We start from the raw sequence: 22,030 nt of genomic DNA on the forward strand, positions 1-22,030 counted from the left end.
GTCCCCTAAGAAAGGCAAGAGCTGAGTTGTTGGCAGCGGCAGGCCCTCTGGGAGAAGAGCAGTGTGGTGCAGTGGAGGCACCCTGGAGCAGGAGCCTGTAGATCTGGGCTTCCTAGCTATGAGGCTTCGGGCAAGTCACTTAACCTCTCTGGGAGAATGATTGTAGGGGCCCTGTTGGGTTCTAAGGGACTCTTGCCCCACTTACCTCTGACCCAGTGAACTGGGGCCAGTGGACTTTCCAGCAGGCCTTGGAAGGTTCCCTCTACTGCAGGAGAGTGTCAGAGGAGCCGGGAGGCCCTCATTTAATGACTGAGAAGAGATTCCACCCCCAAAGCTTCTGTCTCTTCATTTGGAGAGTGATTTTCCTTGTTAGTAGTCTCTTTGCCATTCGAGTGGGTAGAGAAAGTTCGCACCAGAGGGAAAATTTGGGCAGAGTGGGTGTGTTGATGTTGGGAATAAAATGACAATTTTCCCCTACTGTTGTTAACATCTCCCCCAATGCTGGAGAAACTCAATTCTAATTGCATTACAAGAATGAATGAAAAATATACCCTCCAATGGGTTCAGTAGTAATGGTTTTGTAGGAAAGATACAAAGCAGTTCACCTAAAAGGCTGTTTCTCAGGAGCAGGGCAGAGGACTGAGCTAGGACGAGGCCTTGGTCAGCACCTCACCTGGGATAGGGTAACCGAGACCCAGGTGTAGATGCGAGATCAGGACTAAGGCTTTCCTGCTGCTGCTCTGTCTGCATAGAGTAGTGTGAAATCAGGCCAGGGGCAGGACACGGGACTCACAAAGCCTCAGAGGCAGATGTAAGCGGCTTGCCCAAGCTCAGGGCACAGTGATGGACTCAGGGAAATTATGAAGGGAGTTTGGATGTCAGCACAGAGCTCCAGGAATGGATGAGCACATTTCCTTTCTAATTTCCATTAATGAATGGTGGCAAAGCTCTTGGAAAATGAAGAGCAGGGCAGAAAGTGCTAAGTGTCCTGATTGCACAGGAGGCCCAGTCTTGCTGACTGGCAAGGGCAGTTTATACCTTCCGACCTACTCCTTATGTAACCACTGGGCACTACCTTCTGGCCAGGTGACCCTAGGACGGTCCACCAAGAACTCAAGCTCAAAAAGCCACTTTTAGAATGGAAGCCTTCTCCTAGGAGGGCACAGGAGAGTTCTGGCGGGGAGATGGGATGTGGGGCACCCTGGGTGCTGGTAGTGATGACACTGAATCACAGGGTTCTGGGTTTGATCCTTGCCCCACCACTGCCAGCTTCTTCCTCTTTATCTTCATCTTCCCAGCACCCGCCACATGCCAGGCACCATTATGATCACTTTACATACACTGATCCATCTACTGCTCCCAGCAGCCCTGTGAGGTAGGTATCCTTATTTCTCTCATATGACAGATGGGGAAACTGAGTCACAGAGCTTCTGTAACTTGCCCAAGATCACACATCTGGAAAATGGCAGAACTTGGATTTGAATCCAGGCTGTCTGGCTCCAGAGTCTCTGCACTTGGATGGCTTGGGCAGGCTTGCTCGTCTCTTCATGAACCCAGGCAAGGCTTTACCTCTCTGAACCTCAGTTTTCATTCATGTAAAATGGCAGTAGTAACACCTGCACTCACCAGGCATAGAGTGGGGTTGAGTAAATGTCAGTTCCCTCCTCCATGGCATTGGTGCTCCACATTGTTTTAGTCTTGGCTTTTAGTTGCTCAAAGAGGCCCATGGACCCTGTCCCTGGGAAAACGTATAGTACTTGTATAAACATACCAACACACAAAGTCCTTTGCACACAAGTTCATTGGGTTCATGGATCCCTTGAAACCCTTACAGGGTCCTTGTCGCATGGTAAATAATTTCTGCCACATGTTCACATTACCCATGCAGCATGTATTTGTTACTTCTTGCTACGCAAGATGCAGGGGATAGATACAGATGATGGACCGTTGCTGCCCTCGAGGAGTTTGCAGTCTAGTCAAAGGAGGGGACTTAGAGTATGCTACAGGGTATACTAGAAAGGTGTTTCAAGCCAGTATTTATTAAGCACCTGCTATAGCCCACCCACAGTGCTGTGCTGCAAGATAGAAGAGTTAGAAATATGAACAGCCCCTGCCCTTGTGGAATCTACCTTCATGATAGGAAGGCGGGACTAACACTCAGCAAAATCATTCCATAACAGCCCAGAGACTGGATGTGCAAAAGGCTAGAAAGAGACAGATGAGCGTGGCAGGAGAGAATGCTGCCACCTGCTTCATGGGGCCTTGAGCTCCATCTTGAGGGATGCAATGACGCCGTCAAGGGTTGGGTGGGAGAGGGAACCCCATCAGCAAAGGCATGGAGGTGGGCAGTGAGGAGGCTGCCCAGACCCCAGAGGGCAGACCTGGGCTGCAGCAGGAGGTGCAGGTGGCTGGGTTGGGTGTGTCGATTGCCTAGGGTGGCCGTTACAAAGTACCACAGGCTGGGCGGATTCACCGACAGGGGTTGATTGTCTCACAGTTCTGGGGCTCAGAAGTCTGAGATCCAGGTGTTGGCAGGGCTGCTTCCTTCTGGGCTGAGTGAAGGGTCTGTTTCAGCCTCTCTCCCTGCTTCTGGTAGTTTCCTGGCTGCAACAGCAGGACTGTGATAGTCACATGGTGTTCTTCCCATGGCTTCACATTTCCTTGTTATGAGCACACACGTCATAGTGGATTACGGCTCACTCTAATGACCTCATTTTAACTTGATTACCTTTTAAGATCCTGTCTCCAAATAAGGGCGTGTCTCAGGTGCTGCAGCTTGAGACTTTAACATAGGAAATCTGGAGAGTCAGGTGTCAGCTGTTACCAGCATCCTCCTGTTCCTGTTTACCGTGATGGGAGGAAAGGGAGGGGGCACCAACTGGCCCCATGTGGGCTTTGGGCTTTGTCACTTGCCCATGAGAGAATGGAGACCCCAGGGTGAGGGAGCTTGTGAGAGGGAGACATGGTAGTGAGAGGGTGAAGAATGACGCCAGGGCACTGGGGGACAGGTGGGAGGCTTGTGAGCCTGGGATAATCAGGAGCTGGTGCCTGCAGCCCTGACCCCCAACGTCTCCCTCCCCATCGCTCAGCGGCCAGAGAAACTCCAACTTCACCAGAACCTGGTGAGAACCATCGGACACTGAGAGTTCTCTGGATCCTGCACAAGAACATCACCTGTGCCCTGGGCAGGGGCAGGAGGATGTCATCCTCCCTCCAGAGTCACCTTCTGGGAGCCTTGTTTCTTGCAGGCTGACAAGGAGCAGGCCCAGGTGTGAAAGCCTTGTCTGACTCAGCCACCAACTTGCTGTGCAATCTTGGGCCGGTCCTTTGCCTCTGTGGAGCAGCTGTGACATAGGATGGACCATCCCTGTGTGTGGAAGGAGGAAGAGATGGAACAGGGACCCAGAGTGTCCTGCAAAGCACAGAGCTCAATACAGATGCAGGGGAGCACTGTTTTTCTCCTCTCTGTACAATGTCCTCTGCCTTTGAACTGCCATTCTCATCTGGGAGCCCTCCTGAAACCATCCGTACCAGAGCTTCCCACCCGCCCCAGGCCAACTCATACCTCTTTCCGCTTCCATTATCTACAGCCACAGCTGAGTCCTGGCCCACTTTGGTCACCAGGTATGAAATATTTCCTAGAGATCACTGGGCAGAGTGCCTGCCTGCCTTTCTCCCTCCCTCCCAGCTTCCCTTTCTTCCTTCTTTCAGGACAGAGGCATTTTTGCCTCTGCAGATAGAGCTAGTTTTATGTCTTGGAGAAGCAGACTTTCACTTATGTGGTAGAATTTGAGGCATTTTGGGAAGCTCTGTTCTTTGAAAATATTAGTGCTATATCAAACCAGATGATACAGGACTGAGTTATGAGCATACTGAGTTTTGCTGCAGTAACAGGCAACATCCAAATCCCAGTGGCTTGAAACAGTGAAGTTTAATTTCTTCTTCAAATTAGGTGTCCACCGTGGGCTAGCTAAGGCCTGCTCCTTGTCAGCCTCACCCCAGGACCTAGGCTGATGGAGCAGGAACTCTCTGGAATGTTGCTAGTTGCTGTGGCAGAGAGAAGAGGGCTCTAGCTAGTCTTGAAGGCAGAGGGTCAGAAACATTTAGTGAGCAGTATTAGTTCCTATCACAAGTCCCATACAGATGGCCACAGTGCTCACAAACCACAACTCATTCATATGTGTGTTTGGTAAGCACTTAATAACAATATGAGACAGGTTCTGTGTGCTTGACTCCAGCAGTTCGCAAACGTGAGCTGCCGAATCAGAATCACCTGGGGAACTTGTTATACCACAGATTGCTGGGCCCCAGTCCCAGAGTCTCTGATTTAGAAGATTTGAGGTGGGGCCCAAGAATTTGCATTTCTAACAAGTTCCCAGGTGATCCTGCTGGACTGGGAACTACACTTGAGAACCACGAGGCTATGGTTTCTTTACTGACTCAGTTTGCGAATCTGTTACAAAGAGGCCCAGCAGGTGCATCCCCTAAGTACTCAGGGCTTCTCCTGATGGGCAGCAGGGAGAAAGCATGCCTCACTGCAGCGGGCAAGGATGGGGAGTCTATCTGCCCAATCCCTCATCTCCTGTTTCCTCTTGGTCGACATAGTTTCCCCCATGGCAAATGAACTCCCTCAAGCTGCCAGGTGAAATCTTCCGGTGGTGGCTTGGAATGCCAGAGGCCACCCTCTGCAGTGTGGTTTTCAGGAAATCCAGAAGTGGAGGGATTCACCAGAAACTCCAGGCACGTATGCAGCTGGTGGGCCTGGCTGGCTTGGGGAGCATAGGTTGGTCCCAGGGAAAGGGACTGTGCCAGCCTTAGGGGGTGGTCTGTACATGGTGGCTGAGGGAACCAGCAGCTGAGGGTCTGGGAGATTGGCCTCATGGATGGACTCTGGTTGAGGGGAGAGGATTCTGGTGGGGGGTTGGGCAGGGGGCAGGCAGTGTAAGATTTAATTCAGTGAATTCAGCACATCAACTCTGTGCCAAATTAGGTACTCCTGTTTCATTATTGCTGTTGCTTTGCACAATTATTGTTTAAATCTTATGTTTCATAATTCCTTTGCTCATCTCTTCTTGCATCACTCTCCTAGGTTCAGCCTCATTCTTCTTGGAAGATCTTTAGTTCTTTCAGGGAAGGTCTATAAGTGACCAATGTTCCTGTGCTTTGTCTTATGCTTTGATTTTGCCCTTGCTCTTGAATGGTGGTTAAGCTGCCTGTGACATTCTAGGCTTTCAGTCATTTTCTTCCAGCAGTTTGGGAAGTGGTGTTCCATTGTGTTCTGGATGTTGTCTTGCACTGCCCTGCGGTTTCCCTAGGATGTGTCTGGGTGCAGAGTTTTTGGGGTTTTTGTTTGTTTTATACTGTTTGCTTCTCGGAGGTATACGTCATCTTTGAGCTAAGGATTCATGTCCTTCATCAATTCTAGAAAATTGTCAACCATACCTCTTCAAAAATCTCTTTTCTTCCATTCTCTTAATTTCTCCTGTTGGAGCTCCAATATGTTGGATCCTCGTATTTCATCTTCTGTCTCTCCCTAAGTTCTCATTTTCAGTCTCTTTATCTCTCCATGCTGCACCTTGGACATTTTCCTTAGATCCATTTATTAGATGCTGTAGTTCTGCTAATTAACCTGTCTGGTGTGGTCTTAATTTCAGCTTCATGTTTCATTTCTAGGAGTTCTATTGGTTCTTTTTCGGATATGCTAAGCTTTTTCTGTCGTGTCCTATTCTTTCATTATGAATTCCATTCCTCCTTTTATTGTTTTAATTATTTTAAACATATTTCTTTTATAGCCTCTTTCAGATAGTTTTATCTCAAGCGATTAGTTCTATTAGCTCAGGTTCCTAGAGGATCAATTCTCCTGTTCGTGGTGCCTGCTGATTCTCCATTATGGCAGATTGTTTCCTTGTACAGGTTGTACTTTTTTTTTTTTCTATTAATTTAGCCCTTTTTCCCTCTTTTGTGCCCCAAAATCATACAAGGGCCCCTACACATTAGTTTTACATTTTCTCGTTGGGCACTCTAATGGTTTTTCCTGGTTCAAGATCACTCTTTGGTAACCTGGTTTGGGATTTTACGCTGTTTGGTAAAGGCTTGGGGTGTTTCTTTTGTTTAATTGATGTGAATTTCACATACCATAAAATCATTTTAAAGTGTGCAATTCGGTGGCCTTTAGTATATTCACGATGTGCAAATATCACCTCTGTCTAATCACCCCTCAAGGAGACCCCATACCCATTCAGCACTCACTGCCTGTTCCCCTGTCCTGGCTTTTCGTTTCTTGTGGGAGACTTTTCTCCCTCCAGAATACCTTGCTTTATCTCTAGGTTGGTGGGTAGCATGTTCAAATCCCTCCTACATGGAGCTGGCAACTTCCAAGGCCAAGTCTGCCCTTGTGTGGGTGTGAAGTCCCTGGCTCCCGGCCTGCGCTGGGGGTGGGAGGAGGTGGCTGTTTCCAGGTCTGATGTTCCCTGAGCTACGCTGGCTTCAGCATCTCACATTCTGCTTGCCTGTAAACTCCCGCTTTCCCCCACACTTAGAAATTTACCTTACTCTCCTTAGAGCTCAGCTATGCATTTAAAAATGTTTTTATTATATTTTGGGGGCACGTTTGCAGCATGAGGAGCTACATTAGCACTTTCTGCCTATCTCTGGAACTGACCCTGTTTTACAGAGAGGAGTGGAATGGGGGCTTTTATTTATTTATTTTTATTATTATACTTTAAGTTCTAGGGTACATGTGCACAATGTGCAGCTTTGTTATATATGTATACTTGGGCCGTGTTGGTGTGCTGCACCCATCAACTCGTCATTTACATCAGGTATAACTCCAAATGCCATCCCTCCCCCCTTCCCATAATAGGCCCCAGTGTGTGATGTTCCCCTTCCAGAGTCCAAGTGATCTCATTGTTCAGTTCCCACCTATGAGAGAACATGCAGTGTTTGGTTTTCTGTTCTTGCGATAGTTTGCTGAGAATGATGGTTTCCAGCTGCATCCATGTCCCTACAAAGGACACGAACTCATCCTTTTTTATGGCTGCATAGTATTCCATGGTGTATATGTGCCACATTTTCTTCATCCAGTCTGTCACTGATGGACATTTGGGTTGATTCCAAGTCTTTGCTATTGTGAATAGTGCCGCAATGAACATACGTGTGCATGTGTCTTTATAGCAGCATGAATGGGGGCTTTTATAACCAATCCCTGTGACGTTTAATTCAATGCCTTCTTGGAGTGATTGCTAACTTTCAACCATAATAATGACAATTGTGTAATGTCTGGTGGTTTAGCCGGCACTTTCACCTTCAGTATATCATCTGCTCAGGAGACTGGAGAAGTGAGCATTGTTGTTACTGCCCTTTTACGGGACAGAAAACTGAAGCTCAGAGAGGCTAAGTGACTTGTCCACATGGATAAGCGGCTGGCCCAGATTTCAGATGGATGTGACTTCAAATCCTGTACTCTCCCCTCCTATAGTGGGTTTTCTCTGAGTAGGAGAAACCTGTGGCCAGAAGAGAGAAGTGGGGTCAGTCAAGAGGGCAGGGGAGGAGGTTTGGAGGGGGAGGAGGGGACTGAAGCTATACTGGTTTGAGCTCAAATTTTTGCTAAGGTACCAAGAGGGCGTGGGGGATGGAGGAAAGGGTGTATGTGTAAGCAGCATGGTGGGACCTGTCTGAAACTCAGCCTCTCCCTAGCTACTAGATGAAAGAACTCACTGCTGACCCTCTAAGAGGCTCCCCAAGGAGTCTTGCATGCTGCCATCACCAGAAACAGTGCTGATGCCACTCCCTTGGGTCACCAACACCTGGTGCTGAGCTTTGCTGCCTAGAGCAACATCCATCCATCACCATTTATTATTATTAGATATCTATGCCTTGCAGGTACTACTAGGTCCTGGGGATGCAGAGATGAATAAGAAGCACATGGTCTAGCAGGACAGATGCCATCACAGAAGGATGCGCACAGTTTAAATAGGGAGGCAAGGAAGGCATGGCTGCCCGTCCACCCCCGACAGAGCCCCACTCAGTGGTCAAAATGAACGCAGCCACTGTGGTCTGGTCCCCAGTCCGTGGGCTTAGAACATTGATTTAGAATGTTCAGAGTAGCTGAGATCCAGGGGATGATTCACACTGACCAAACTCATAAATACTGATGCTTAACCCTGATGCCAGTTAATTCATTTGCAATGAGAAACGTAACTACCAAAGATTTGTCCTCGTCCACTTGTTAGTGCTTGTCAGGCCCTCGATAAATAATTGTTGAAAGAGCGAATTCATGGTCTGGGCACCCACAATGGCTGGTGGTCTCTCTGGATTTATCCTTCTGTTAATGCCTATCTTGGATTCTTCCTGTTCCACCCTGGAACTCCCCCTGTTTGGGAGCCACACGGTAGTTGGTACAAGTACTCTGTACCCACCATCCTGTCTCTCCCTTGGCCCTGCCGCCCCTGGGCCCCTCTGCACCCTTGTCCTTCTGGTTGTGAAGCTGCTGTGCCTGTCCATCTCTCCCCCTCAGAAGTGAATTCCTGAGGCAGAGGGATCAAGTCTCTGCAAGGCTTTCCCCAGGGCCAGACACAGTGTCCAGTGCTGAGTACTGACCAACCACTGAATTGAGTGAGTGAAATAGACTCATACCCCCAATACTGAGAGACCTCTTAGGGAGAGGCAACTAACTTTATCTAGGGATGGAAGGAAAGGGGGTCAAGGAAGACCCCTTCAGGGAGGTGAGTTTTGAGCTGAGTCTGAAAGATGAGTAGGAATTCACCGGGAGAACAAGAGATGGGCTGTGGGTAAGACGGAGCTTCAGAACTCAGCTGGCCTGAGAGTGACTCCACTCACTTCCTCTGCTAGCTGTGTGCCCTCAAGCACGTTGCTTTGCCTCTCCATACCTCAGCTTTCTCATCTGTAAAATAGAGCTCCATTGGGTACATACCTCTTTAGGCTGTTGTGAAGATTCAGTGAGTTGCTACAAATAAAGCATTTAGTAGAGGGCCTGGCATGTGAAGAGCTCAGTAAAACTTGGCTGTTGTTCTTGGTTTACTTTTGTGAGGGAGGGCCTTGTCTAGCAGAGGGGCAGCGTAAGCAAAGGTGAGAGGTGGGAGATAGCAGAGGGGTCAGGACACTGCACAGACAATCTCATGAGGTCATCAAGGGGTTTAAGTAGCAAGCAATGCCATGAGGTGGTGTCAGGGAGTGGTTGTTCTGGGGGCAGCAGCATGGACCACCAGTGAAGGTGGTGAAAGACAAGTTATGGGGGGTGTGCAGGGATGGGTGAGCCATGGACGGCCGTGCTCATGGACTTGGTCAAGGGAATGAAGACCTGGGGTCTGGCGGCTGGGTTTTGCTGGCCAAGCTCTAGCTTTCCCTGGCGGGACTTTCCTCCACCCTCAGTGAGTGCCAGCAGGGCCCCTCGTACTGAGGCAGCTGTGGGAGGATTGAGGCATCGCTTCTTAATCACCAGCTGCGGCGGTAATTAAGCCTCTGCCATCTGCACCGGGCGGCCTCTGAAGGGAAGCCTTTGGTTGTGTCAGAAGCAGTCAGGCATCTATGTAAGCTCTCTTCCTGGGTTTTCCTGGGCCAGCTGAGGCCCATAAAGTGGCTACCCTGTGTCCAGTCTAAGTGCCAGTTTCTCTACGGGAACTTGCCGACGGCCCTTTTGACCTTCTGAATTCATACCTTGGATGTCTGGTCCTTGTTGGGCATTTGCTGCTTGATGCTGCAAGCCCCACGTGGCCTGGCCCCAGCTGACTCTGTGCCTCCCACGCTGGCCTCCTGGCTCCTCCTGCACACAGGGAGCCTTGGAGGTTCTTGTTCCCTCTGCCCAGAATGCTTTTTCCCCAGATAGCCATGTAGCACCAGATGGCCTGTCCCTCATTTCACTCAAATACCGTGTTTCAGAGAGTCTTCCCTGACCACCCCGTCTGCAATGGCAGCCTCCTCCTTGATGTCTTGCTGTACCCTCTTAGCCTGTTTTTTTTTTTTTTCTTTACACTATCCCTACCTGGCATAGACTACACATTTTTAAAATTTCTATTTCCTCAATGGAACTATACACTCAACACAGATCACTGTAGAGTCTACAGTGGGTCACGATGTGCCAGGCACAGAGTAGGGGCTCAGAAAATAGCCTTGGAAAATTGGAGGCACCTCCAATTCATTCTACTCCTGCCTTGCCCCACTGCCGTGCTTTCTGACATTTTCTTCTTCTCTGTCCAGGGCTGCCCACTCCAGATGTGTTCCCCAGGGTCCTTCACAGGAGACTCATTATTCTGTGTCTTGCTCCTCAAGGTCCCGTTACCTGACTGCTGAGCCTCTGTGTCCCATCCAGCTGCCTGAGCTCTCCACATTCTCTCATTCCCTGGGGCTTTGCAGGCTGCCCTCGCCTCCTTGAACCCCCGGTCCTGCTCTTGTAGTTTCTGCATAGTGGTCCTTGAAAACTCAGTGCAGAGCCTAACATTCTCTGGAGCCCCACTCAACACCTCCTTCCCCAGCCCCAGCCCTGTCTTGATGGCAGCCCCTTTCACTCCAGGTCCCAGTGTCAATGTGTTTTCATTTCTCTCACTGGGCCATGAGCTCCTGAGGGCCCAGAATGTGGGACCCCTCTGTATCTGTAGTGCCCAGCACTGGAACGTGCAGGCTGGTTGACGAGGAGGATGCCTGGGGTGGCTTTTCCAGGGGACCCTCAAGGGACACCCAAAGGAGTAGTCTCTGGGCAGGATCCTGAGAGTCCAGAGTGGAGGGTGGCCTGCTTCAGACAGGGTCCTGGTCTGAGGGCTGCTCAGGGCCCTCCCCTCTTTTGTCCTCCCCTCCAGGACCTCAGGTTCCCAAAGCTCCTCCCAGAGTTCTGGTATCTGTACCCATGTCACATATGTGTGAAGAGTCTGGGAACCCTGCTCTAGGGCTCTGTGAGGACTGAGCTTACTGTCTTAGAACCCAGGAGGCCACCTCTGGGTTAGAACTGAGCTTCCAGGATGTAGGGCAGCAGTGACTGGAGGGACATGGGAGGACGGAGCTCCTCATGCAGTGCCTCCTGGTTTGCTGAGCACCTTTCTCCCTCCTGGCCGCTAATGGGCTTTTGTGGACAATGGGCATGCCGGTCCCCAAATCTCCTCTAATGCTTGCTCTTCAGTAAGGGCTGCTGAGTGGCCCCAGTGAGGGTGACAATGCTAGCGCAGAGCCTCCCGCTGCCTCCCAGTGGCCACTTCAATGTCTTTGGAGACCTATCTTTCAAGAGCCTTGCTCAGCTGTCCATCAAGTAGGTGGGATGGAGACTGGCTGGGGAGCTGGACACTCCCTACTCTGTGCTGACCTGACCGTGGCCAAGCCCAGTGGAGAGCCTGAGAGCAGGGTCCCTTGTTGCAGGACACATCCCACCGTTCCCTCCCTGTCTATACCTGGGGGTAAGAATAGAAACATTGAACTATAGGCTTGGCACCCCATCAGTAAGTTGGAATGGAATAGGTCCTGGAGGCCCCCTCTGTGGCTGTTAACCCTGTAGTTTCTGGATGATAGAAAGGTGGGGGGCTTGGAAGGGTAAGCAACCATTTACCAGTGAGAATAGGAATATTTTAATATTTTACCTCTCAGTATCTTTCACCCTAGTGTGTCTTAGTTTAACTAGAATCCCTCATTTGACGCTGCAGATGTGATATGTCTGGACCTCTGAGGAAGGGGCATATCTGCTGTGATGTCTGGCCGTGTGTCGATGTGGTGCATATAGGACTGTGAGTCTGCACGTGTGGAAGCTGCTTCCAGTCCACGTGAGGGATGTCTGTGCAGGCCTGTTATACCAGCTGATATCAAGGTTAACAGCATAGACCCTAGAGCCAGACTGCTGCCTATTGCCTGTGTGACTCTGGGCAAATTACTTAGCTTCTCTGTGCCTCAGTTTACTCACTTGTAAAAAAGGGTAGCAATAGTACCTTCCTTGTGGCATCATTGGGAAGATTAAGTAAGTGAAGCTATGTCAAGAGCTCAGAATGGTGCCAGGCATGTGGAAGGGGCTATGGAAGTGATGGCTTTTATTATTGCATACACACATGTATATTAATGAGAGCTGGGTTTTGCTGTGTGCAAAGTGCTCACCCCTACACATGTGTGCACGTGTATGTTCTGCATGTATTACTTGCTGTCTGTGTATATTACATGTCTGCCGTGAAAAAGCCCCCTGTAACCTATGTGCTAAGTGCATAATTGCATGCTGGCATGTTCGAAGAGTCTGTGCCTTCACTTCTCCCTAGATTCTCCTGAGAGTCACCTTCCCCATCATTGTTTCCGACTCTCCTTTCCCTTTTTAAGCAGCCACTGGTGCTGAATTGTCACCAAGGGAGCCAGAATCGCTCCTTTGCTCCTGATGGGGTGGGGAAGGGGAGCCAAATTACACCATCAATCTCATTCCCACAATGGAGGCAGACCTGGAACCAAGGGCAGAAGCCAGGGAGGCCTCCTCCCTCCCCTGGCCAGAGAACTGCCCCTCTGGTTGCCTTTACCCTGCACTGACTGGAAAGAGAGGAAAACTCCCAAATCTGGGAGCTGGAGTGGCCACAACTTAAAGGTAGCCCCTAGCCCTTTGGTGTGGCCAGGTGCAGGGACTATAGCCTTGGCCTCTGTTTATCCACAAGGTTCCATCCACCAAACCAACTGCGGAGACCTGATAGTAAATCAACAGCAAGTGTGATTTAGAGGACTCTGTTTGCTCAGCTAAGCTTTTGGCAAGGTAAATGCATAAGCTGCAGAAATTCTCTTTGAAACAGCCGCAGGGCTCAAATGCCCTTCAGTCCTCCATAAAGGATTCTCAAAATTATATGGACTAGATTAGTATCTCTATTACATAAAACCATTTCAGTGCCTGCTCGGGGCTTTGAGAATGAAGTCACCGGACAGACCTTTTGTTGCCCTGCCCCGCCAGCACATGGTAATTGAAGATTTCCCTGTAAAAGTGTGTCAGGTAGAAAGAACTCCTAATTTACTAAGTGGAGGGGCCTTTGTTAGGGAGACCGATGCTTTGTTCTGCCTGTCCCTTTTAATCTTCTTCTTGCACAATGGACTTACATAAAGCATTACTAGAGGATTAATGCTGGGGAGGGGACCATGGTAGGGCCGGGCTTCGCAGAAGGGAGGCCAGGCAGGGCCTCCTTCTCCCTTTTCTGCCTCTCTCTCCCTCCTCTTCTTGCATTTTCCTTTCCTTTATTTGGGCCTCCTTCTATCTGGACCCCAGAATCAAGGAGCAGGTGCAAGTGCTGGGACGAGCCCTGTGGCTTTGTAGGAGTGGCCGCCCTTATTTTTCCTAATCAGAGCACATGCTTCTCCTTTGCTCCCTGTTTTTTAATTGCATCTCAGCATGGAAACCCCTGAGGCAAGATCCAGGTTTGGGGCTACATTCTCTGTGGGTTGCCAGATTTGAATCTAGCTGAGGTCTTCAGCCCCAAAGTCAAATGCCATCTGGTGCCTGATGGGACAGTTTTGGTTGGAGGGGTTTCTGCGGTACCCGGGCACTAAGCAGCATTTGTTGTCTGAGATGCTTCCCCCACACTGGCTTCTGGCTCCGAGGAGGAGGAGGAGGCCACTGAACCCAGATTGAGAGGACTCATGTTTTGCCTCTAGCAGGGAGCCACCCCCTTCAGGCTTGAAAACCCCGTGATGCTATTAGATGTGCACCCCGACCTGGCTTTCAGAGATGGAATTCACCTGCTCAGCCATCATCTTGCTGTGTCAGTGGATGCAGGATTCTGCCACCCTTGGGTCTTAGCTTCTTATCTATAACATAAGAAGATCTATCAGCTCTGAATTTCTATGAAATGAGTTCAAATTATGGTGACTATAGAGCAGAGGTTTTTCTCATTTTGAAGTTAATGGGCAAAGTTAATGAGACCCAAGACCAATGGAAAAGTTTAAAATGGAAAAATGCAATTGCCATTCTTAATGAATTGGAGGAAGAACCTAAGAGAGGCAAAGTGGTTAGAAAAGAATCATGAAGCATACTTGGAAATGCAATTTGGTTTATTTCTAGATGGTAGACTTACATAGTTTCATGTGGGTAAGAGGTTCCTAAGCTTTCCCAGGGCAGGGCCATTTCTTCCTAGACTACATCCCCAAACAGGCTGTCACAGGCCTTCACAGTCTCTCCTGAAGACTTAACTGCTTGGCTGGGGTGGGCAGAGGGGAAAGGTGAGCTAACAGTGAACAGACTGTGAAAGCTGTAACTCCAGACAAGATAGAGAAGCTAGTTAGGACCCATCAGCCGCATGTGGAGCACATTCTAGATGAAGGCCTTCCTGGAGGACATTTGCCTTCCCAAAGGGAGGGAGGGACGAAGGAGGGGCTCCCATTTTTGGTGTCAGGCCTTCACACATGTTATCTCATTTTATCCTTCCAGTGACTTTGCAGTAATGCATGTCACTTTCTACGTGTGTACAGCTGAGACTCAGAGGAGTGAAATGACCTGCCTAAGGGCCCACAGCTAGGAAGCAGTGGAGCTGGGTTTCCAGGGCACTGATGCAGAAAAAGCTAGGACTGTGAAATCCACCAGGACCTTAAGTTTAAAAGAATGGGCCCCCTCCTGGCTAACACGGTGAAACCCCGTCTCTACTAAAAAATACAAAAAACTAACCGGGCAAGGTGGCAGGCACCTGTAGTCCCAGCTACTCGGGAGGCTGAGGCAGGAGAATGGCGTAAACCCAGGAGGTGGAGCTTGCAGTGAGCTGAGATCCGGCCACTGCACTCCAGCCTGGGCGACAGAGCGAGACTCCGTCTCAAAAAATAAAAATAAAAGAATGAGCCCCCACGTCTGGCTGGGGGTCTGTGCTGTAGAGTGTCCAGCTCTAGCTTAGGCTCAAGGACCATGGGTTGCAGCCCTGCCTTGCACTTTAACTAGCTAAAGACTTCGATGTGCCGTTCTACTCTCTGAGTTTCTTTCCTCATCTACAAAATAGGAGTAGAAGCCCCTGTGCCACAAGAGAATATGATGGGGCTTTGTCCTCACCAGCCCCTGACCACCCCCACTTGACTGGCTGGCAGTAGAAATAACAATATTCTCCTCTTCCTCTTGTTCCTCCTTTGCCTTCTCCTCTCCCATCCTTCTCTTATTCTTTCCCTCCTTCTCCTCCTCCATTATCATCAACATAGCTAACACTTATATAGCACAAACTATATGCTAGGCCTCATTACTAACTCATTTAATCCTCACAATCCTATGAAGTGGTGCTATTAACATTCTCAGTTAATAGATGAGAAAATGGAGGCACAGAGAGGTTATGTAACTTGCCCAAGGTCACACAGGAATGAAGCACTAGAACTGGGCAGTCAAACCCAGGCATCTGGTGTCATTTTCATGCTCATAATAACCATTCTGTTACAGCCAGTGGCCTGCAGACTTAGCTGCTCCGAGGCTGCCCTGGAAGCTTGTGTGTGTGGCATCTCTGGAGGTTGAGGATGTACAGCTTTTAGCTGATGGGGTATGGCTGCAGCTGCCGGTCTGACCCCCACTGTGTGCGGTCACCTCATCCCCTATCCAGCCATCTGTCCCACTCAGTTCCTATTCTAGTTCTCATTTGCTGCTGGGATGGAACTTGGTCTGGGGAACTCTATTGTTTAGTCCCTCTGTGCCTCAGTTTCCTCACTGTGTAATGGGGATAATAACAGTGCTTTCCACATGTGAAAAGGCTTGGGAAGATTAGGTGAATAAATTCATGTAAGGTGCTTGGAACAGTGTGTGGCACACAGTAAGTGCTGAGTGTCAGCTCTTATTATCCAGTACAGCCGGATAATGCAGAGGAAGTTGTACTGCTAGGCCAAGGGCCAAAGGAAACAAGTTTTCAGTTCTGGGAAGGAACCCTGGGTGTATAAGCATAGAGTTGGGAGGTGGTCAAGACCCCTCCCTGACTACCTAAAGAAAATGGTTAGGCTGGGTGTGGTGGCTCATACCTGTAATTCTAGCATTTTGGAAGGCTGAGGTAGGAGGATCGCTTGAGGCCAGGAGTTTGAGGCCAGCTCAGGCAACTTGGGATCTGACGTGAGAAAGACCCTGTTTCTACAAAAAAATTTTTTAAATTAGCTAATTGTGGTGATGCATGCCTATAGTTCCAGCTACTTGGGAGGCTGAGGCAGGAGGATTGCTTGAGTCCAGGAGGTGGAGGTTACAGTGAGCTGTGATGGCTGCTCCAGCTTGGGTGACAGAGTGACAGAGTGAGACCCTCTCTCTCTCTCTCTCTATTAAAAAAAAAAAAAAAAAGCTAGAAAGAAAATGTTTAAAATGGTTAGAGAGAACAGCAAATAAATGTCACCAAGCTCATAGTGTTCATCACGGAAATGAGGTGCAGGAACTGAGCTTGCTGAGTGGAGAAGCCTAGTCATGGCTCTGTTTGCTCTAGGACATGCACAGATCGCACCATTTCCACCTAGATGGAAATTTTAGATCTGTATTATCAAGGTACTGGGGGTCAGCCTGCAGGTGTCCCAGAGAGAAACAATTATTCAGAACCGCAGAGAGGGGTCCAAAGGGCCAGCATACCTGTGACAAGAATGGTCTCTGGCAGCTGGTGTTCTTGATTGTCCACTGAGGAGGTCAGTATGGTCCTAAAGCCCAGGTCTTAGTGATTAATAACCTTACAGCTCAAATGGTGAAATATATGTGTAAGATGTGTCTGTCTCCATGGGTCTGGAATGAAGCAAGCCTCTGTCAGGGGGCAAATAGCATTTTTCTCAAGGTCACTTCCAGCCCAGCATTCTGGGGTGTGTCTGGGTGTGGTGAGGGCTAGCCCTGCTGCAAGCAGAGAAATGGCTAGCTGACTTTCTGGGCATCTTCCTTTTCTGAATCTGTGATGGTAGACATTACCCCTGAATAGAAAGCAAAGCCAGCATGCTTCACCCACCAGCTTCCTGTATTTACCTTAACAGAGTTTTAAAACTCAGCTTCTGACGTGTACAAACCATGCATGGTACAACGTGGACACCTCAGCTAGAGGTCTTAATTACCTGCTAAGAACAAGAGACAGTTCTAAGATCTGTGCAGTTGCTCATGGCAAGTGGTTTATTTCTCAGAGCAGAGTACAGAGCAAGGGGAGCCATATGGCCCAGCAGTGGAACAGCTGTCTCTCGAGAAGGAACAATTTGGGAACTTCCACCATCTGGGTGAATTACGAGACTTGCAATTTTCATGCATATGTTGCAACAACTTACCAGCACAGCAGTCAAGTGGGTTGATGATGGAGAGATTAAGTGTCCCCATGCTTGAGTGCTGGCCCACTGCATGGCTATCCATCCTCAGAAACCCTGACTCGGCAGCCACCTCTTGAGCCTGTCCGCCCTGGGCACAGCCTGCCTCTGAGGTCACATGGGCAGATGCCCTACCAGCTCCCTGGGGATCCTCACTGCCTCTACCTGGCAGGTGGGCCTTCCACTTCCTCCAGAAAATATACATGTCATTCCTTTAGCTGCAGCCTCCGTTTGCCTCTGGCAGGGCTGGGAAAATCTAGTTGAAGAGTGCTTAGTGGTTTGGGGCTGTTATATTTTCTCTGCTCTATGATCCGTGTTAGGTTAAAAGGGCCAGAGCCGCTTTTCCTTCCCACAGAAGATAACTCAACCTGGACAGGCTTCCTCTGGGAGAATTAAAGGTGATGAGGGACTTCTGTTGGCTGCAACCGTTAATATCCTTTTCCCAAAATGGTCCTCTCCCTTCCCGGCCTCCCAGCTGGTTGGAGTGATGGGTATATTCCAGCGTATCTTCATCCCAGTAATAAAACTCTTTTCCTGTGGTTACTGGTGGCCTCCCAGAGCAAGTGCTGCATATCCAGGGCCACAATGAGGAGAGTCATGTAGTGGGGCCCGTGGAGTGCCAGGCCCCGTGAGGGGTGCTCTTCCTCTATTCCTTTTTTTTTTTTTTTTTTTTTTTTTTGAGACAGAACCTTGTTCTGTAACCCAGGCTGGAGTACAATGGCACAACCTCGACTCACTGCAGTCTCTGCCTCCTGGGTTCAAGTGATTCTCCTGCCTCAGCCTCCTAAGTAGCTGGGATTACAGGCACATGTCATCATGCCCAGCTAATTTTTGTATTTTTAGTAGAGACTCGGTTTCACCATATTGGCCAGGCTGGTCTCCAACCCCTGACTTCAGGTGACCTGCCCGCCTCGGGCTCCCAAAGTGCTGGGATTACAGGCGTCAGCCACCCAGCCACCGTGTCTGGCCTTTCTTCCTCCATTCTTACAGAAGTGCTTCGCAGTGGGCCCTGTTATTCCCAGTTCAAACAGGAGGAAGCAGAAGCACAGAGAAGTCAGGTGACTAGCCAGAGGTCACTGAGCTGGGAACCGGAAGAGATAGGATTCAAGCTTAGGTCTGCTTGACTCCAAAACCAAGTCTCTTTCCTAGAAACTGTGCCAGACCTGGAAGGAGGCAGATCTCTGAATGAGATGTTAGTAGAGGGTATGCTTTTGACGAAAAAGGCATTGTACAAATTGCTATGTCTCAGGCCCTCTCAATATCTCTCCCACTGACAAGCCAGAGATTTTCCCATTAGGGAGATGCCACTGGGTGATTTCCTGGTCTCCAGAGGGCTCCTGCTAAAATGTAGTTTTGTTACCTGGGGAGGTGACATTTCTCTTCATGCTCCTTCAGATGGAGAGAGATTGACACAGATGAAGAGTACTGGTGCCCTCTCATCTTTAAAACTTGATCTGAGCCCGGCATGGTGGCTCACACCTGTAATTCCAGCACTTTGGGAGGCCAAGGTGGGTGGATCACCTGAGGTCAGGAGATCAAGATCAGCCTGGCCAACATGGCAAAACCCCGTCTCTACTAAAAATTACAAAAATTAGCCGGTGTGTGTGGTGGCAGGCGCCTGTAATCCCAGCTACTCAGGAGGCTGAGACAGGAGAATTGCTTGAACCCGGGAAGTGGAGGTTGCGGTGAGTTAAGATCACGCCACTGCACTCTGGCCTAGGTGACAGAGTGAGACTCCATCTCAAAAAAACAAAAACAAAACAAAAAACTTGATCTGAAGCCAGCTGTGTCCCCTGTCCCGATCACCGCACACCTTCTGTTACCAGGACATCCCAGCTAGAGTCTCCACAGTCCAGACAACACAGCCGATCTGAGCAGGTTGGTCTTGGATGGATTGCCTAAGCCCAGCACCAGGGTGTCCCAGCAGGGAGGAGTGCAGCCTGTGACTCCGGCCTTGCCCCTGCTTCCTGGCTTGTGGGGATGAGGCACAGCCTAAAGGCCACCACCTCCCCAGCCAGAAGAAACCAAGGTCTCTCCAGAAGCCCAGAGCAAACTCAGGGTGCTCCTGCTAGTCACCTGCTGGGCTCTGTGTGGCACTATGCCATTGTCACCTGTTCACCCCCTGTGCCTCCTTGGTGGAGTTGTCCTGAAGGTCCCCAAGGCAGGGTTTGAGTCTGAATGTCTCTGTGTCCCTGTGGGGCTAACAAGAGTTAGTAGGGTTTATTGACCACTTCAGTGTCTACCAGGAAAGGGGCTTTGGGGAAATCAAAACAGCACCTCCCCAGAAAGGCAGGGAGCCTTGCTCATTAACCTCTGGCAGCAGAAAGGCTGATTCAGTCTTTGGGTGTCACTTTCTTTTGGTTCCCTATCCCTAGAGACCTGGGCACAAGCTAGTGGATCCAAGCCCATTACGCCTTTTGTGCTGGTGTTGGTGACGATGGCCCCTGGCCACTAAAGCCTAGCTGGCTGGAGATCAGAATCACTTTCCTGCTTGGCTTTCCCTCTGCCACCCCCACTTTCTGCTGCTTCATGAATTTGTCTTTTCTTTGGGTGGAGACCGTTTGAGAGTCCTCTTATTGGACCCACTGAGAAGGGGAGGCTGGGAGGCAGCTGGGAACTGGCACCCAGTTCCCAGGCAGCCACCTCCCTCTTCTCCTTTGTCTCTGGACCCAGCTGAGCCCTTTCTAGCTGCACCTTGTTCTCTCTGCACAAGGACTCCCGTGTGCTGGGGAAGGTGGGGGCACCTGGGAGATGGCTCCCAGGGAGACAGCTGCCCCAGCACCTCAGGCTAGACTTGGGGATGTGTGAGTGAGATAGTGACCAGATGGAGGAGGGAAGGAAAGATGTCCCAAGGGGACGGTGAGCATCAGGGTGGATTTATGGGTGGAGGTTCTATTTTCTGACCCCAAGCAAAGTCACTGGGAGAATAAAGGCCAGAAGTTGAATGGAGTAGCTGAGGCTCAAAGCTGAGTCCTGAGACTTTCTGATCCATAACCCCAGGCCTCATGTCCATGGGACTGGGCTGCAAATCAGGAGATATGAGGGTGAATCCTGGTGCTTCCCTGCACCCAGACCGGAGAATCGCAGATTCTCAGAGTTAGGTGGGAGCCTGCAGGTCTCTGAACCTGGGCACAGCTCTTTGGTTTCTAATTTCTACCCCAGCCTCTGGGCCACCATTTCCACTCTTGGATATAAGTAGGCCTCACAGGGTTGTGCAATGTGAAGGCCCTGCTGCTGTCGCCACCACAGAAATGCTTGTTCAGGCTCAGTTTGATTACCTTGGTTGACAGGGAACTCGCTGTCTCCTAAGGGGGAACCCATGTGGGTTTGGATTGTTCTTAGTAAAATAAAGGTATTTATTTTGGTCCCAGAAATGATTTCTATCTTTTACTTAGTAGCTTTTCAGATGTTTAGAAACCTGTCTCCCTTCTCCCTGCTCCGACCCCAACCAATGTTTTCTTTTCCAGGGCAGGCATCACTTGTTGATTTTACAATGGATTTTCAAGCACTTCTTTCTTATGTGCCAGGCTCTTGGCTAGGTGCTGACAAGACAGGAATTTATAAAACAGACATGACCCTTCACTCAGGGAGCTCACAGCCCAGCAAGTCATTATTCCCAGGCTCTCCCTCTTAAATGTAAAAAGGGCTGCAGGTCTGGCTTGATCAGGGCAGAAGGTGACAGGCCCGCTTTGTTCTCCATGCTTCTGTTAATGTCTGTGTGAAGCTGGGCTGATCCCTTCCCTGGACATCATCCCAAGGATAACAGCACTTGCCTGCTACCTATCAAAGGTAAAGTGTGGGATCTAACAGGAGTCAGATTTTTACTTTGTTACACACACAAGGTATTATTTGCATTTAATCCCAAGGAGGCAGAGAGGCAGGAAAAGAAAGGTGTTTATTTTGGTGGTGTCCCTATGACAGTAATTACTGCATCCTTTCGGACAAGAGGGTCATCCAGCAAACCCACTCAAATGGCTAAATAACATCTTCACTTATTTTTTATCTGGGCAGTAAGTATTGAGTTCTTACTATGCGCTGAGCTCAGTGTTGGGCTGAGAGGTGGATGTTGAGGGTGAACAAAAGAGATGAGGTGTCTGTCTCCATAACACTGACAGCCTAGTGAGAGAGGCTGTTAACAGCCATCCTCAAATTAATTGAGGACATTTTCAATAGGTGGTATGGAGGAAAAGAACATGGGGTGTTGACAGCTAATACACCAGGGAGACCTCCTTCAGATGGGAAGCTGGGGGATCAGGGAAGGGTTATGGAGCTGAGACTTGAAAGATTCAGAAGTAAAGCCTGGGGATGGGGAGGGAGCTCCTGGCAGGGGGAGTGGAATGGATGAAGACCTTGAGATGGAAAAGAGTTTTGTGCTCCTAAAGCAACTATGAGATGCTGGTGGCTGGAGGGCTGGAGGAGGAGGTGGCAGGGATGGAATGGAAGAAGTGGGCACAGCCAGATCCCATGGGGGCTCCAACTAGAGTAAACACCTGTGGCCCTAGCATCACCAGCTGGACTGGAGCCAAAGCAGGCAAGAGCCTGGAGCAGGGGCTCAGGGATGTGTGGGTACCATTGTGGCTGCAGATACCAACGTCTGGCCCTGGGATTGCCAGGCCATCGGGCTGTGTCCTGGTGGCTATTGCCCTTTGTGTTCACGCCCTTGGGGCTCACACCCTCGCCTTGTGGGAACAGGACTCACGCTTTGGGATGACGTTTCATTGACTCCTGACTCCCTCTCTAAATGTGACTTTCCCAGAGCTAAGACTGTGGCACATTCTGGTACCCCCGTGCCTTGCACAGTGCCTGGCCAAAGCGGGCT

General features: G+C 49.7%; 1 protein-coding gene across 2 annotated transcripts in view; it reads left to right on the forward strand.

Annotated features, from left to right (window-relative positions):
- MEGF11 (multiple EGF like domains 11) overlaps positions 1 to 22,030 on the forward strand; it is a 379,901-nt gene that overhangs the window by 138,315 nt on the left and 219,556 nt on the right. The gene's annotated exons all lie outside the window — the stretch shown is intronic.

This window comes from Rhinopithecus roxellana, chromosome 5 (assembly GCF_007565055.1).
Source record: "Rhinopithecus roxellana isolate Shanxi Qingling chromosome 5, ASM756505v1, whole genome shotgun sequence".
Lineage (NCBI taxonomy): Eukaryota > Metazoa > Chordata > Mammalia > Primates > Cercopithecidae > Rhinopithecus > Rhinopithecus roxellana.